At 42.9% G+C, this 18,288-nt stretch overlaps 1 protein-coding gene across 1 annotated transcript in view; it reads left to right on the plus strand.

The window, feature by feature from the left end:
• Positions 1–3,282: 3,282 nt before the first annotated feature.
• LOC100382101 (uncharacterized) overlaps positions 3,283–18,288 on the plus strand; it is a 40,950-nt gene continuing 25,944 nt past the window's right edge. The window contains exons 1-2 of the mRNA NM_001174862.1: positions 3,283–3,573; positions 5,007–5,126. The gene's annotated coding sequence lies outside the window, so the exon portion shown is untranslated. The remainder of the gene's footprint in view (positions 3,574–5,006; positions 5,127–18,288) is intronic.

Genomic DNA, 18,288 nt, shown 5'->3' on the forward strand with positions numbered 1-18,288 from the left:
TTCCACACGATAGACATACCAGTGGTGAGAAACCCTGAAGGGCTCAAAATCACAGACGACCCCGAAGGCCAAAGAATCGTAAACCTAATAATGACCAAGGACTAGAGAGCACCAATAACCCTGTACCTTCAGGTCCACTATCACCCCACCAATCAGGCCGAGGCCAAAAGGTTGAACTATTGAAGCGATGATTTCGCAATAATAGGAGGCCAACTATACAAAAAGGAATGAGTCAACCTTTGCTCAATAGTATTACATCGGTCGAAGGCATTGAGCTCCTCTGTGACGTACATAAAGGCATCTGTAGTTCCCACTCAGGACCCAGAGCCCTCGCCTCCAAGGTTATGCGCCAAGGATTCTACTATCCAGCCATCATGTGCGCAACAAACCACGCAGTCCGCTCATGTGAAGCATGCCAGAAATTCACACCTCGAGCGGGGCACCTTCACAGTGTACAAAATTGATCGCCCACACATGGTCTCTCTAACGGTGGGGCCTCAACATAATCGGCTCACTACCCACAGCGCAAGGCAATCTCAAATTCACCTTCGTTACAGTAGAATACTTCACCAGGTGGATTGAAGCAAGGGCTGTATCCACGATCACAGCAAAGACAACACAAAAGTTCTTTTGGCAGAACATTGTCTGCCGCTTCGGAGTCCCCTCCGAGCTAACGGTGGACAATGGAAAACAATTTGACAACCAAGATTTCCGAAAATTTTGTGCTTCTATCGGTACACGCGCAATTTTCGCATCAGTCTACCATCCATAGTCTAATGGAGTCATGGAACACGCAAATGGCAAGATCTTCATCGCAATCAGAAAAAGAATGCTGCAAGACAAAAAAGGAAAGTGGGCAGAACAGTTACCCGAGGTAGTATGGGCACTAAACACAATGGAGTCCCGTGCCACATGGTTCACGCCTTTCAGACTAATGTATGGGGCTGAAGTAATGACTCCGCAGGAACTCAGACATGGGTCGCTCTGGACTAACCCCAATGTGACCCAAGACATCGACGAGCTAACAGCAAAAGACTTCCTTGATGGAGACCGGGTCGAGGCCCTCGACGCACTGTACAAATATCAAGCAGCAACAAAGAGCTGGAGAGACAAAACTATCACCCACAAAGAGTTCAAAGAAGGAGACCTCGTCCTCATTAGGACAACAAGAATAGAATCCAAAGGCAAACTCGAACCAAAGTGGGAAGGACCCTTCATCGTCAAGAAGACATCCCTGAATTCATATAGGGTTGCAAGTCAAACAGGCACAAACCTCGAACATTCCTGGAATGTACATAATATGAGAAAATACTACCTGTAGGATAGCACACATCCAGGGCCTTCACGCCCTTCTAAATATATTTGGTACATTGCTCCATTTAGGTCCACACTCTTTTCCTCGCAGGGGCAAGGTTTTTAATGAGGCGACACCATGTAATAAAATAAACAGGAAAGTCCCCCATAAAGAAAAGTGCGGAGCGAACACGTCAAAAAAGGCCACAAAGTCGGCCTTCCCAATTCCACAACAAGACAGTCACCACAATGGTAAAAATCTAAGTCAGCCATCACGTGCGACAGCAAATGACTCTAAGCAAAAAGTCACCTAAGGTTGCAGCTGGATTAGCACAAAAAGTGCGCGCAGACACCTATGGGTGCGAAATCGTCCCAGCAGACGCAATGACTCTCAGCAAAAAGTCGCCGAAGGGTGCAGCCAAGGAATGGGAACGTCCCTCCACCACTCACCCCTAGTCACTTTCAGCATTCTGTCAGACACTTCCCGCAGGACAGGCAAAGCCATAACCTCTCCTAGCTTGACACACGTTTCAGCCAGCTCCTCAACAAACTTGTCCAGAGCCTACGCCACCCCAGCCGCCCTCGCCGGTTCCTTTTCCTTCGCCTCAACTTTCCTCCTTTTCCTTATCGGCGCCACAAAAGATTTACCCTAAGAACAACCTACATCAACCCTACCATGCTTCACCCCACCCTTTTTACACTCCTCAGCATCCCCAACGTCTGCAGAGCCCTGCTCAGGATATGGACCATAGCGAAGGCTGTTCAGCTTAAACACATGGTTCAACCTGACATTCAAACCTCGAATGTCCCAGCTCCTCGTTAGCTCTATCATTGTCAAACATTTTCCAACAATCTTCACTGCCTCCGCCTCCACTTCCCTGATGAAGGCGGCAGCATCTTGCCCATGCAACTCGATGGTGAAGGCGGAACTCAGTACCATCTGATTATTCAAAAAGGGCATCGGGCGTAGCTTCACCTCACCCACATCCCAGCCGTGCGCAAGAAGCCACACTCAGCAAGCAATGAACTATTCCACCAAGTCACGACCGCTGCTCGCCTTAGCCTCACGCTGAAGGGCGTCTTCATTTGTATCCCATTTCTTCAGTTTAATCTGCGGGAAGGCGATGTAGCAGTGCGAGCACAGGATAGACAGAGGCAACCCTGGAACTCCCTTCATGTCCTCCAACGTCACATAAAACCAAAAATCTCTCCAGTTCCCCACTTGTTCTTGGTGCACGACACGAGCTCCACAACTTCACCCGAAGTCTTCCCAGTCCTCGGTGTGAACGTGCATGTACCAAATTGTGCAATCTTGCTACCAATAACCTTTTTCTGCCAATGAAGGCAGTATTTCTTGGCGAAGACCTCGACCGAAGGATCACCACAGTATGTGGCCTCTGCTCACATAAACTTTGCCAGCGGCGGACGATGAGGAAGAAGATGGAATTATGTACCTTCTGCGGCGACGAGCAGTCTGCTTCACGCGAGCTAGTCTACCGGCGGTGAGCGTTTTCAAGGCGTGAGTGGCATTGAAAGATGTGTAACAGCGGTTGCAACAATGTGCACAAATTTTTTTACTGGCATAAGAAAGCCTCACAACACGGTCGTGTAACACCCTAAATTTGGGGTATAAAATTTATTTTCTAATATTCACGAAATTTAGGATTTACCCTCTCTTTTTCTTGCTTTTCTTTTCATTATTCTGAATGGTGAAGAGTTATTATATATATATATATATATATATATATATATATATAAATTTTTAGCGTAGTAAAATAAAATCTTGGAGAAACTTTGGTTGTTGCATTTCATGCCGAAGCATAATTTTTGTCTGCTACCGCATTTATGCTAGTTGGACATGATCTAAAATAAACAAATATATTCATATGTATATAAATATATATCTATATCTAAAAAGGAGTAAATAGAAAAGGAAAAGAAGAAAGCAGACCCACTCCCCATTCCCTAACTCGTTCAGCAACCGCCCCGCGTCGATGTATCATTTGAACCCCCACGTCCCCTCAGCCTCGCTACTCTCTCTCACCCTTGCGCGGCCAACAACCGCTCCCGTGGACGCGGCAAGGCAGGGCCGGGCCTCTGCACACGGCAGCCGGCCAGCTGCAGCCGCTAGTTGTGGCCATTGCGGCGGCCAGCCCCGCCCCCAGCCAACCTTGGCCCTCCGGTGAGCTTCCCTCCATGTCCTGGCCGCTCGGTCGTTCGCCGCACCGATCGCCCAGGAAGATCTACGCTGCTCTCGTCGTTGCCGAGGTTAGTGGCCGGGTGAGGCTCCCTCTTCTTCTCCCTTTATCCCTTTTCCTCTCTAGCTGCTCCCTCCCTCCCCACACGTTCTTCCCCTCCCCTCTATGCTCGGCCAGCGCGGCGGCTCGCCCCCGGCCGCGACTCCTAGCCCGCCCAGCCCCTGCTAACCCCGTGCCCCTCGCATGGCAAACCTCTATGGCCAGGGCCATGGCTAACTAAGCGCCTATGCGACCGCGCCCATCGCCGGCTCACCCCTTGGCCGCGGCTCCCGGCTCGCCCTACAGCCAGCACCCGTGCAAGCGCTGGCCCACGCTGCGCCGCACCTCCCCGGGCCGCTGCGACCCCGCCCCGTAGACCGGCCGGTGAGACCCGCCCAAGTCCGACGTGCTACCTACGCCGCCCCCACTGTTTCCCTCGAGTCTCCGTTGTGCAAGAGAGGAGAAAGGAAAACTGCCAATGCAGTTCATCCGTGCGAGCGTCCAGAGAAAGGAGAAACAACCCCCTGCCGCATGTCTGCATTTCGTTGGCTTGTTCAAGCATCCCACGTTCAGCCATCCAGATTCTCTTCGGTCACGTCTCTGCGACCCAGCATGAGGCTACTCTCCGTCTAATCACTTTGTGCTAACAATCCATGATTTAGTGATTATTTTATATCTTTTGTATTATAAATCTGAATCGATCCATTCAAATTGCGTTAGATTCGTATTAAAATTATTTTAATTTAGAAATATTTATCCCCACTGTTGCACATTTTATTTATTTTATTTAAATGTTTGTTTAACCAATGGTTACTGGAACGATATTTCAATTTTAAAATCTAATTTCGAAATTCGATTTGCGCATTCATAATTAGTCACCAATATGATTAACCTTAACTGAAATGTTACTTATTAATAATTATTTAGTGTAATCACATTGTTTATTTATTAGTTTCGCATGTCGGTCCGCGCGTACCGTGCGCGTGCCGCGGTGCTGTTTCGCGCGGGTCGTTCGCGAGTGTCGCACGTGTTGTTCGCACGCGTTGTCGCGCGCCGTTCGCGTGTGTCGCGCGCCTTGCCGCGCGCCGTTCGCGCGTTTCACACGTTGTCTGCACGCGAGATTAAATCATTCGCTTATAATTACTCATGTGAGTTAATTAGTTATTTATTTAATAATCAACTATTAAAATAGTAAGTTAGTCAAAACTAGGTAGTAGTATTAATTTACATTTGATTAATATCAATTAATATAATTATGTTGAATTGGATGTTCTATTTAGTACTTGTTTAACGTAAACGCGCTAACCCCTCGACCATAGCTTCGTCTATCGTGGTTCTTTTCCTCGTGTAACCGTAGAGGCGTTCTCTATTTTATATTGCTCGCTTTTATAACATTTTATCTTGTATGGTGTAATGTTCTTATGCATATGTATATGTTTGTTTGCTTGTACGTGTTCGTCTTCGCGTCGCGAATAGATTGCGATCTGTTCCTGAGCTTCGAGGGATCGACGATCAAGATATGGTGAACCACTGGTCCCGAAATTAAGCTCTTCGATTTCTACAAGGCTGAAGATCCTGAGCATCTGTTTCGTGAAGGCAAGTGTCCTCTGACCTATTATATCCCCTTTACTTTATAATTCATCAACCCGCATACCATGATCAACCTAAGGATTGACTAGCTTTCTATTTACCTTGTCCTTGATAACCTTTTGGGTTACTATGGTTGTAACACCCCTGGTGTTACAATAACTAAAACCTTGTCATGTCATCATCTGCACTTGCATTAACTGCTTGATACACCTAGAATGCATTCACTAGGTCAAAAATTTTCAATGAATGTGGTGTTGTGTTTAAGAGTATAGGACTCAGATTAAGAACTTTGCTTAAGACATGGGAAGAGATGTCGTCTCTTGAGCAAGTAATTAGTTGGCTTGGAATTTAAAGTATTAAAGGTAAGACTTAGGACCTAGAGCAACTTTGCTTTCAAAGGTGGGTTAAGTGGAAGAATTAATTGAGGAACTATATTAACCTTAAAAACCTTAAGTGAGATTTCAAAACTTTGTTTGGAATTATGGATAAACAAAACAACTCCTAAACCAAGGACACTTTGGACATGAGCTTCATATACTAGAGTTGATTTGAGATTAAGGAGTCGCTTGTCTTTTAGGAGTATAGATTGAGTTGGAAAATCACTAGATGAGAAGGAATCACATTTAAAACTCTAAACTAGACCAAAAGTGGAATTCAAAATCTAGAGGCAATTGGGCAACAGTCAAAATGCCAAAGTTGTAGAGTTTGGAAAAGTGAATAACTTTCTTATTTGGAGATTCCCATGTTGTGTGGAAGAATTTGGGGTTAAGTACAAAAATTCAGTTTTGAGTTTAGATTGGAATTTCTGAAAATAATATCAACTAGCCAACTTTGGACCATTGTAACTTTTGATTTATAAGCAGTTTGGAGATGGTCGCTGTAGCTAAGTTGTAGAGCTATCCTAGGTGAATAAACTTGTTTAAGTTACTTAACCTTAAAGCCATATGTAACTAGGTGTAAAACTGGTCCAAATTGGGAATATTAGAATCTGAATTTCAGATTTAGTGCACAATTCAGCAGTGCAGTTTTTGTATTCTGAAGAAACCTTGGAGCATGTTGGTGGCTGATCTATACAGTTATTGGTTAAAGTTTCTGTACCAAAGTGAAAGATCACATGTTGATGTATAAGTTTGGTTAATGGTTATAGCCCTAAAGCTATTTGGAACTTGGAGTAAAACTGGTCCAAATAGAGCTATCAGAGATTGTCAAATTCAGACTTGGAGTAAATTCAGATTCTGAATTTCTGTGTTTGATGCAAACTTTGGGCTAGTGTGGTTTGGAATCCACGAGGTTTTTGTTAATGGTCACTGTACAAGACTTGTAGAGGAACTATAGGAGTATAAATTTTATTCAGTAACTTACCCCTAAACCTATATGATACTAGTAGAAAAGGTACTCCAAAGAAGGATTGGCAGATTCCTGAGTTTTCAGATTGTAAATAATAGCTAAGTCTGAAATTCAGTATTTTGAGACTGACCTTGGAGCATCTTTATGGTAAATCTAAAGAGCTTTGGGCTGTGATGTTTATGGAGGAAGTAAAGACCATATGATGTTGAACAAATTTGTTTAAGTTAGTTTGATTTGGTTTTACACTAAAATTGGAGAAAAGGTGGCTCAAAGTTGAACTATCAGATTGGTTGGGCTGAATTTGTGTCACACTCTGAAATCTAAATTTCAGGTTAGGGTGCTTTGTTTGGGGCTGTTTTGTGGTTAATCTGTGTGGTTTGGCATTATAGTTTCCATAGCAACGTTGGAGACCACAGTAAAGTAAACAAGTTTTCTGGAGTGAGGCAGACTTAGTGCAGTTTTCTGAAACTGAATTTCAGTACAATTTGCTGAACTTCAGAGCTCTTTTGTGGCCAATCCATAAAGTGTTGGACCATGGTGTCTATAGTGAATTGTCAAACCATAGAAAGGTGAACAACTCTCTTGAGATGGGTTGGGTCAGGTACTGCACAGAAACCTGAGTTAAATGCCCTCAAACATTCACTGTCAATAGGTGCTATGAACTGAATGGGATTCGAAAGCTAAAATCGAATTTCAGTAAATTGTGACCAACTCCAGAGTATTATAACTTGAGATCGAGGCACTTTTGGCTCTGGGCGGCTGTTTAAGATTTGAATCCTATAGTATGGTAAACAAGTTCCCTTAGGCAAGCTTGTCCAGGTGCTGCATAAAAAGTGGAGTAAAATGTGTTTCAATTTCCTCTGTTAGGTGTTGATTGCAGTTTCTGTTTTAGTTAACAGGAGCAGCAGGTTGGGGTTTCGGTCAGTTTTTGGCAGCCCTTTTGTGTTGATCCCAGGGTTATGAATTCTGGATCTTCTAGTAGAGTCTTAATGGATGCTTTGGTGTACAATTTTCATGTAGAGTGATCCCTCTGTCACAGCTGGGAGGGTGAGATAGGTGGGTGTAAGCAGGAAGGGGTGCAGTGGAATAGAGGTGAGAACAATTCGGTTTACTGCATCTAGAATCAGATTAAAGACGAAAGAAAGATCTCTGCACCCTTATGTAATCCACTGATGTGCACTAATAGAGATATGCATTGAGGGGACAATAAAGTGTCTAGAGGCCTCACTCCCTTGCTAATAATATCCAAATTTTGGTCCCATTAATGCCTGTCCGCGCTGGAGTTCTTATCTATTCCTTCTCCTATTAGTATCGTCGGGCAGGTTGATATTTTGGCTGGTGTGAAGCGGCCAGGTGCACTAACGTGCTAGGCTGTGAACCAGCGTGGAGCATGTAAGCAAAGACACGTAACCATGTCCATGCAGCCACTGACGTCTTGAGTCCTTGTGCACTGTGTATTAGTCGAGCCTGGGCGCCTGCCTTGCCTTCTTATTCAGTTGTCTCAAGGTTAGTTCAGGGAAGCTTTCTCTACTGTCTTGGTGTTCTAGCTTGAGTAACCGTGTGCTGGTTGTGGTTCTTGTGTCCACAGCAGCATCAGTCGTTGGGTTCTAGTTCATCGTGTGCCGTCGTCCCGTGTGGTGACCATAGCCACCGGATTCTTACCTCACCATGGCCAGGGATCCTCGAAGGTTTCCTCGACCGTGTGGTGCTCGTTCTGTACTCACTTAAGGTCAGTGAAGCTCATCAACTTGGAATTTTTAACTCTACTATTTTGTGCTGGCTGGAACAGAGCTCCGCCGCCGTGATTTGGCGTCGTGAATTACCTCTGCGCCGACCCGTTAACTCGCACCATTTCCGGTCGAGTTCACGCGTGCACTATAGTTTTGTGAGATCACTGAAGCTCTATGAATCCTTAGTTCGAGCTCTACCACGCGACGTTCACGGGATCGGGCTCATTGAACTTAGCTTGCCGCCACCGCCGTCGAAAGCTCGGTTTTAGGATCTCCATGGGACAAATAAGTACCTACCTGATTCGCCATAGTTTGAGGGTTGTGTTTGTGTCCTTGCTATCGTCAGAGTTACATCACGGTGGTCGATTTGGCGTCGGCTCGCTAGAGATTTGCGCGACGGTGTCACAGCCGAGTTTGCGCAAAAGCAAAGAAGAGGGGGGCCTATGTCCGTACGTCAGAGAGACAGTAAAACAGTGGTCGGACCTTGTCTTAATTGTTTTGTGTGGTGTGGTTCCCTGTGCAAGAATACACGCGCGGGCACGTGCTCCCGTTTGTGGGCTGACTATGCCTAGAAATAGGCCGGCTGGGTCAGTTTCAGCCCGGGTTTAATGATTTTCCTTTATTCATTTTTCTGAGAGCTTGTTAATTATGTCACAAATTATAGAAATATGGTAAAATCATGGGACAAATTTTATGGAGTGTCTAAATTGGTAAGCTCTCTGGTAAAAGTGTTTTTGGGATCTTTAGTGCAGTTTACGAATTTTAAGTAATTAAAGTGTGCTCTAAAAAGGATTAATTGAATATTTAGGGAGCAAATGTGAGCACCAAAAATTGTGAAAACTTGTGCAGAGTCTTGTTATCAGAAGATAAACTCTTGGTAAAAGCTTGGGGCTGTTTGTAAGCCATTTGCTCAGAAATCCTTGTAGAGTCCCTAATTGGAATAATACGAAGAACATAATCACATGTGGATTAGAACTTTGGAAGAAGGAACAAGTTTAACAAGTGAAACCTGATCTTTGGATAAAGAAGCAAGAGTGCCTAGTGGGATCTAGATTTTTGGCGTAGTTTGAAGATTGTTCTAATCCTCTAGATGTTCAAGTCGTAGGATTCAAGTCAAAGAAGTAAGTCCTTACTTAAGGCAAGCATAGAGTTCTTGGTTATAGAGACAGAGTTCCCTGGTATGGTTTGAGAGCTTAGTGATGATATTAGAATGTTTAGCTCCCCTGTTGTTTGGTTAGTTTTGTGTGCACCTTTAGTAAGGTGTAGTTTGTATTGCTTTAAAGTGTCTTCTTTGCAGTTGCATAAGTATATGCATTCATGTTCATATCATTTCATGTAGAGCTCCCAGCAGAAGGAGTGTAAATTCAAGATGAAGTGGTTGTGGAAGAGGAGTTTGCTCTAGTGCCTATTCATCAAGTGGATGGAGCTATCTAACTGGGTATTGGATAGAGGGATCTAGAACCACTTCACTGCAACAAAGGCAAGCCCCGGTGCATGCAACCCCTTCCTTGTGTTTTTAAATAATTTTTGCACACTTTAGGTCTAGTGAAATGTGCATTAGGTTTATAGGAGTTGCTTGGAACCCTTTGATGCATTGCCTTCCTTGATATCCATACCTTTATAGATACTTCTGGTGAAGTATCAAAATATGATTTACAAAAATGCTTAGCCCTGCTCAGATCTTGTGGATAGAGGTTGTCTTTTGCATTAAGGCCTAGCTCAGGGGTTATCCTGAGGAAAGATGGCTTCTACCTGCAAGAATATTTTCATTGAGAGCATGGTGGGATCTTACTGCAAAGTTCCCTTTGATGCTCTTTTCATCCTAGGAACATAAACAATCCTAAGGATGGAAGTACTTAAATCGGGACTTGGGCTAGGAACAGGTGATGTTCTACCCAGGTTAGTTAAGGATTGGATGCGTATGTAGGCCTGTTGATCAAGGACTATCTTATCTAGCCACATGCCCTGGAAATGGGACAGGGTAAGCCTGAACCCGGCTATTCCATACATGAAAAGACAATCGCGCACTGGGAGTGGAGAGATGGCGAGAGTGGCACGTACCCTCCTGGCAAAGGACCGCCTAAAAAGGGTGGTGTGCTCTCGGGTGGCGCAGACCTGTTCATGCAGTGGAGGATCCGTGGGAATGGTAGACATGCAAGGTTTACGAGAAACATATGTCGTGTGGTTAGAGATCCTCAGCAGAGTAAATCGATTCGGATCGCCGTTATATCCCCGGAGAGTGGAGACTTGATCTCCGACCTACAACCTAAGTCAGGATGTGAACATTATGAATAAAAATGATGTTGTATGGATGAGATGGTGAAATTAGACTAGATGCAAACAGAGTCTATTAATATTTAATCTAGCGTTAAAACATTGAAAGTAAGGATTCACTTTAGTAAGCTATTTCTGCAAAAGTATCTAATTTGATCCTTGCTAAAGCCTTTTCCTTGATTCCTATTTAACCAGCATACCCTTGAGAGTCTTTTCTTTAGTCGGGTAAGTCTTGCTGAGTAATTCCATACTCAGGGTTTTATTCCCTGTTTGTTTTTCAGGTTCTAACCTTGTGCTGCTGTTGATGGTGTTAAGTGCCGGTGGGCTCGGCCTTCTTATAAGTCTAAGTACCTCTTCTATACTTCTTATTGAGGATGGTCACTTGAGCTAGCATATATTTCAAACTTATACTTTTGTAATCACTCCGATAAAATAATGTAAAATTTTTGTAACCTGTAAAATTTGGTAATAAGATTTCCGCTGCAAAATTATTGTATGTGTGATTTCTGTTACTTAATCCCGCGGTTCTGGTTGTAAGTGGTTTATCCGATGTCCTTGGGGCAATCGGACGGATCCTGTTGAGTTATCTGGTGCACCTGCATGCCGTCTGAGGTCTTTGAGACAAGGACAGGTGCATGTGGGCCCGATAACTTGGGAGGTTCTGCCACAGCTGGTATCGGAGCAGGATTAAGTATATACAGTCACATACATATTTTCAAAACAAAAGTTTTGGTTTTAGAAAACCTATTTTCAACTAAAACATTGTTTGGCTTTGAAAAACAGCTTTGAAAAACTATAATGCTAGCGACATCCTCTGTTAAGCCCTAAATTAAGGACTATAAGGTGGCTTAGTTTAGAATGCTAACCACTAACCCGCAACTATAATGCAATTTTCTGCCGGTACACTAACTAAACCCTAGTAAAGTCCGACTAGTGTTCAATAACGGAGTGAGTAGGTATGCCACCGCCATAGAACGTGACAGCCACTATATGTTGGCAAGAATTGTGAGGACGAGTAGGACGAGCATGCATCATGACATACAATTTTAAGTTAAACCCCATATGTAGTAGCTTAGTACATGTTTCATCCGTCCTATTCATGCTACCTATATTTGCTTTTCTATACTACCTTTTCGTATTCATAAAGCCTTGAAACTCTGTTCATTTGGTGGACCTAGAGATTATAAGGTACAGTTAACAAAAGGACCTTCAACAGTGCACGACATGTCCCAATGAAAGAAATGTCTTCGAGTCCCCAAATATGTTATTGAGATTTCAGATGTTAACCATAAACCAGGTTTAACCTCCTCGTAATATCCCATAAAGGTGTTATATCATAAGGATCGGGTCACTCGAAGATGAGTTATCGAGTTTTACGAGATAAAGTGGAACCAATACACGAAAGATGAAGCCACATGGGAATCGAAGGAATATTTGGAAGAACATGTGCTTGAGTTCCTAGGTTCTTGTAAGTCCTAGGTTTTGTGTAGCTTGTCTTTAATATAAACCAATAGGGGCACACCCCTGCCTTGTAGGAGTAATGGGGAAATAAGCCAGTGACGCATTTCCTTTTCCATTACCTAGCCTAGAGTTTTAAATCTCGGGACAAGATTTCTTTTTAGGGGGGAAGACTGTAACACCCCTGGTGTTACAATAACTAAAACCTTGTCATGTCATCATCTGCACTTGCATTAACTGCTTGATACACCTAGAATGCATTCACTAGGTCAAAAATTTTCAATGAATGTGGTGTTGTGTTTAAGAGTATAGGGCTCAGATTAAGAACTTTGCTTAAGACATGGGAAGAGATGTCATCTCTTGAGCAAGTAATTAGTTGGCTTGGAATTTAAAGTATTAAAGGTAAGACTTAGGACCTAGAGCAACTTTGCTTTCAAAGGTGGGTTAAGTGGAAGAATTAATTGAGGAACTATATTAACCTTAAAAACCTTAAGTGAGATTTCAAAACCTTGTTTGGAATTATGGATAAACAAAACAACTCCTAAACCAAGGACACTTTGGACATGAGCTTCATATACTAGAGTTGATTTGAGATTAAGGAGTCGCTTGTCTTTTAGGAGTATGGATTGAGTTGGAAAATCACTAGATGAGAAGGAATCACATTTAAAACTCTAAACTAGCCCAAAAGTGGAATTCAAAATCTAGAGGCAATTGGGCAACAGTCAAAGTGCCAAAGTTGTAGAGTTTGGAAAAGTGAATAACTTTCTTATTTGGAGATTCCCATGTTGTGTGGAAGAATTTGGGGTTAAGTACAAAAATTCAGTTTTGAGTTTAGATTGGAATTTCTGAAAATAATATCAACTAGCCAACTTTGGACCATTGTAACTTTTGATTTATAAGCAGTTTGGAGATGGTCGCTGTAGCTAAGTTGTAGAGCTATCCTAGGTGAATAAACTTGTTTAAGTTACTTAACCTTAAAGCCATATGTAACTAGGTGTAAAACTGGTCCAAATTGGGAATATTAGAATCTGAATTTCAGATTTAGTGCACAATTCAGCAGTGCAGTTTTTGTATTCTGAAGAAACCTTGGAGCATGTTGGTGGCTGATCTATACAGTTATTGGTTAAAGTTTCTATACCAAAGTGAAAGATCACATGTTGATGTATAAGTTTGGTTAATGGTTATAGCCCTAAAGCTATTTGGAACTTGGAGTAAAACTGGTCCAAATAGAGCTATCAGAGATTGTCAAATTCAGACTTGGAGTAAATTCAGATTCTGAATTTCTGTGTTTGATGCAAACTTTGGGCTAGTGTGGTTTGGAATCCACGAGGTTTTTGTTAATGGTCACTGTACAAGACTTGTAGAGGAACTATAGGAGTATAAATTTTATTCAGTAACTTACCCCTAAACCTATATGATACTAGTAGAAAAGGTACTCCAAAGAAGGATTGGCAGATTCCTGAGTTTTCAGATTGTAAATAATAGCTAAGTCTGAAATTCAGTATTTTGAGACTGACCTTGGAGCATCTTTATGGTAAATCTAAAGAGCTTTGGGCTGTGATGTTTATGGAGGAAGTAAAGACCATATGATGTTGAACAAATTTGTTTAAGTTAGTTTGATTTGGTTTTACACTAAAATTGGAGAAAAGGTGGCTCAAAGTTGAACTATCAGATTGGTTGGGCTGAATTTGTGTCACACTCTGAAATCTAAATTTCAGGTTAGGGTGCTTTGTTTGGGGCTGTTTTGTGGTTAATCTGTGTGGTTTGGCATTATAGTTTCCATAGCAACGTTGGAGACCACAGTAAAGTAAACAAGTTTTCTGGAGTGAGGCAGACTTAGTGCAGTTTTCTGAAACTGAATTTCAGTACAATTTGCTGAACTTCAGAGCTCTTTTGTGGCCAATCCATAAAGTGTTGGACCATGGTGTCTATAGTGAATTGTCAAACCATAGAAAGGTGAACAACTCTCTTGAGATGGGTTGGGTCAGGTACTGCACAGAAACCTGAGTTAAATGCCCTCAAACATTCACTGTCAATAGGTGCTATGAACTGAATGGGATTCGAAAGCTAAAATCGAATTTCAGTAAATTGTGACCAACTCCAGAGTATTATAACTTGAGATCGAGGCACTTTTGGCTCTGGGCGGCTGTTTAAGATTTGAATCCTATAGTATGGTAAACAAGTTCCCTTAGGCAAGCTTGTCCAGGTGCTGCATAAAAAGTGGAGTAAAATGTGTTTCAATTTCCTCTGTTAGGTGTTGATTGCAGTTTCTGTTTTAGTTAACAGGAGCAGCAGGTTGGGGTTTCGGTCAGTTTTTGGCAGCCCTTTTGTGTTGATCCCAGGGTTATGAATTCTGGATCTTCTAGTAGAGTCTTAATGGATGCTTTGGTGTACAATTTTCATGTAGAGTGATCCCTCTGTCACAGCTGGGAGGGTGAGATAGGTGGGTGTAAGCAGGAAGGGGTGCAGTGGAATAGAGGTGAGAACAATTCGGTTTACTGCATCTAGAATCAGATTAAAGACGAAAGAAAGATCTCTGCACCCTTATGTAATCCACTGATGTGCACTAATAGAGATATGCATTGAGGGGACAATAAAGTGTCTAGAGGCCTCACTCCCTTGCTAATAATATCCAAATTTTGGTCCCATTAATGCCTGTCCGCGCTGGAGTTCTTATCTATTCCTTCTCCTATTAGTATCGTCGGGCAGGTTGATATTTTGGCTGGTGTGAAGCGGCCAGGTGCACTAACGTGCTAGGCTGTGAACCAGCGTGGAGCATGTAAGCAAAGACACGTAACCATGTCCATGCAGCCACTGACGTCTTGAGTCCTTGTGCACTGTGTATTAGTCGAGCCTGGGCGCCTGCCTTGCCTTCTTATTCAGTTGTCTCAAGGTTAGTTCAGGGAAGCTTTCTCTACTGTCTTGGTGTTCTAGCTTGAGTAACCGTGTGCTGGTTGTGGTTCTTGTGTCCACAGCAGCATCAGTCGTTGGGTTCTAGTTCATCGTGTGCCGTCGTCCCGTGTGGTGACCATAGCCACCGGATTCTTACCTCACCATGGCCAGGGATCCTCGAAGGTTTCCTCGACCGTGTGGTGCTCGTTCTATACTCACTTAAGGTCAGTGAAGCTCATCAACTTGGAATTTTTAACTCTACTATTTTGTGCTGGCTGGAACAGAGCTCCGCCGCCGTGATTTGGCGTCGTGAATTACCTCTGCGCCGACCCGTTAACTCGCACCATTTCCGGTCGAGTTCACGCGTGCACTATAGTTTTGTGAGATCACTGAAGCTCTATGAATCCTTAGTTCGAGCTCTACCACGCGACGTTCACGGGATCGGGCTCATTGAACTTAGCTTGCCGCCACCGCCGTCGAAAGCTCGGTTTTAGGATCTCCATGGGACAAATAAGTACCTACCTGATTCGCCATAGTTTGAGGGTTGTGTTTGTGTCCTTGCTATCGTCAGAGTTACATCACGGTGGTCGATTTGGCGTCGGCTCGCTAGAGATTTGCGCGACGGTGTCACAGCCGAGTTTGCGCAAAAGCAAAGAAGAGGGGGCCTATGTGCGTACGTCAGAGAGACAGTAAAACAGTGGTCGGACCTTGTCTTAATTGTTTTGTGTGGTGTGGTTCCCTGTGCAAGAATACACGCGCGGGCACGTGCTCCCGTCTGTGGGCTGACTATGCCTAGAAATAGGCCGGCTGGGTCAGTTTCAGCCCGGGTTTAATGATTTTCCTTTATTCATTTTTCTGAGAGCTTGTTAATTATGTCACAAATTATAGAAATATGGTAAAATCATGGGACAAATTTTATGGAGTGTCTAAATTGGTAAGCTCTCTGGTAAAAGTGTTTTTGGGATCTTTAGTGCAGTTTACGAATTTTAAGTAATTAAAGTGTGCTCTAAAAAGGATTAATTGAATATTTAGGGAGCAAATGTGAGCACCAAAAATTGTGAAAACTTGTGCAGAGTCTTGTTATCAGAAGATAAACTCTTGATAAAAGCTTGGGGCTGTTTGTAAGCCATTTGCTCAGAAATCCTTGTAGAGTCCCTAATTGGAATAATACGAAGAACATAATCACATGTGGATTAGAACTTTGGAAGAAGGAACAAGTTTAACAAGTGAAACCTGATCTTTGGATAAAGAAGCAAGAGTGCCTAGTGGGATCTAGATTTTTGGCGTAGTTTGAAGATTGTTCTAATCCTCTAGATGTTCAAGTCGTAGGATTCAAGTCAAAGAAGTAAGTCCTTACTTAAGGCAAGCATAGAGTTCTTGGTTATGGAGACAGAGTTCCCTGGTATGGTTTGAGAGCTTAGTGATGATATTAGAATGTTTAGCTCCCCTGTTGTTTGCTTAGTTTTGTGTGCACCTTTAGTAAGGTGTAGTTTGTATTGCTTTAAAGTGTCTTCTTTGCAGTTGCATAAGTATATGCATTCATGTTCATATCATTTCATGTAGAGCTCCCAGCAGAAGGAGTGTAAATTCAAGATGAAGTGGTTGTGGAAGAGGAGTTTGCTCTAGTGCCTATTCATCAAGTGGATGGAGCTATCTAACTGGGTATTGGATAGAGGGATCTAGAACCACTTCACTGCAACAAAGGCAAGCCCCGGTGCATGCAACCCCTTCCTTGTGTTTTTAAATAATTTTTGCACACTTTAGGTCTAGTGAAATGTGCATTAGGTTTATAGGAGTTGCTTGGAACCCTTTGATGCATTGCCTTCCTTGATATCCATACCTTTATAGATACTTCTGGTGAAGTATCAAAATATGATTTACAAAAATGCTTAGCCCTGCTCAGATCTTGTGGATAGAGGTTGTCTTTTGCATTAAGGCCTAGCTCAGGGGTTATCCTGAGGAAAGATGGCTTCTACCTGCAAGAATATTTTCATTGAGAGCATGGTGGGATCTTACTGCAAAGTTCCCTTTGATGCTCTTTTCATCCTAGGAACATAAACAATCCTAAGGATGGAAGTACTTAAATCGGGACTTGGGCTAGGAACAGGTGATGTTCTACCCAGGTTAGTTAAGGATTGGATGCGTATGTAGGCCTGTTGATCAAGGACTATCTTATCTAGCCACATGCCCTGGAAATGGGACAGGGTAAGCCTGAACCCGGCTATTCCATACATGAAAAGACAATCGCGCACTGGGAGTGGAGAGATGGCGAGAGTGGCACGTACCCTCCTAGCAAAGGACCGCCTAAAAAGGGTGGTGTGCTCTCGGGTGGCGCGGACCTGTTCATGCAGTGGAGGATCCGTGGAAATGGTAGACATGCAAGGTTTACGAGAAACATATGTCGTGTGGTTAGAGATCCTCAGCAGAGTAAATCGATTCGGATCGCCGTTATATCCCCGGAGAGTGGAGACTTGATCTCCGACCTACAACCTAAGTCAGGATGTGAACATTATGAATAAAAATGATGTTGTATGGATGAGATGGTGAAATTAGACTAGATGCAAACAGAGTCTATTAATATTTAATCTAGCGTTAAAACATTGAAAGTAAGGATTCACTTTAGTAAGCTATTTCTGCAAAAGTATCTAATTTGATCCTTGCTAAAGCCTTTTCCTTGATTCCTATTTAACCAGCATACCCTTGAGAGTCTTTTCTTTAGTCGGGTAAGTCTTGCTGAGTAATTCCATACTCAGGGTTTTATTCCCTGTTGTTTTTCAGGTTCTAACCTTGTGCTGCTGTTGATGGTGTTAAGTGCCGGTGGACTCGGCCTTCTTATAAGTCTAAGTACCTCTTCTATACTTTTTATTGAGGATGGTCACTTGAGCTAGCATATATTTCAAACTTATACTTTTGTAATCACTCCGATAAAATAATGTAAAATTTTTGTAACCTGTAAAATTTGGTAATAAGATTTCCGCTGCAAAATTATTGTATGTGTGATTTCTGTTACTTAATCCCGCGGTTCTGGTTGTAAGTGGTTTATCCGATGTCCTTGGGGCAATCGGACGGATCCTGTTGAGTTATCTGGTGCACCTGCATGCCGTCTGAGGTCTTTGAGACAAGGACAGGTGCATGTGGGCCCGATAACTTGGGAGGTTCTGCCACAGCTGGTATCGGAGCAGGATTAAGTATATACAGTCACATACATATTTTCAAAACAAAAGTTTTGGTTTTAGAAAACCTATTTTCAACTAAAACATTGTTTGGCTTTGAAAAACAGCTTTGAAAAACTATAATGCTAGCGACATCCTCTGTTAAGCCCTAAATTAAGGACTATAAGGTGGCTTAGTTTAGAATGCTAACCACTAACCCGCAACTATAATGCAATTTTCTGCCGGTACACTAACTAAACCCTAGTAAAGTCCGACTAGTGTTCAATAACGGAGTGAGTAGGTATGCCACCGCCA

The sequence above is a fragment of the Zea mays genome, chromosome 7 (assembly GCF_902167145.1).
Source record: "Zea mays cultivar B73 chromosome 7, Zm-B73-REFERENCE-NAM-5.0, whole genome shotgun sequence".
Taxonomy (NCBI): domain Eukaryota; kingdom Viridiplantae; phylum Streptophyta; class Magnoliopsida; order Poales; family Poaceae; genus Zea; species Zea mays.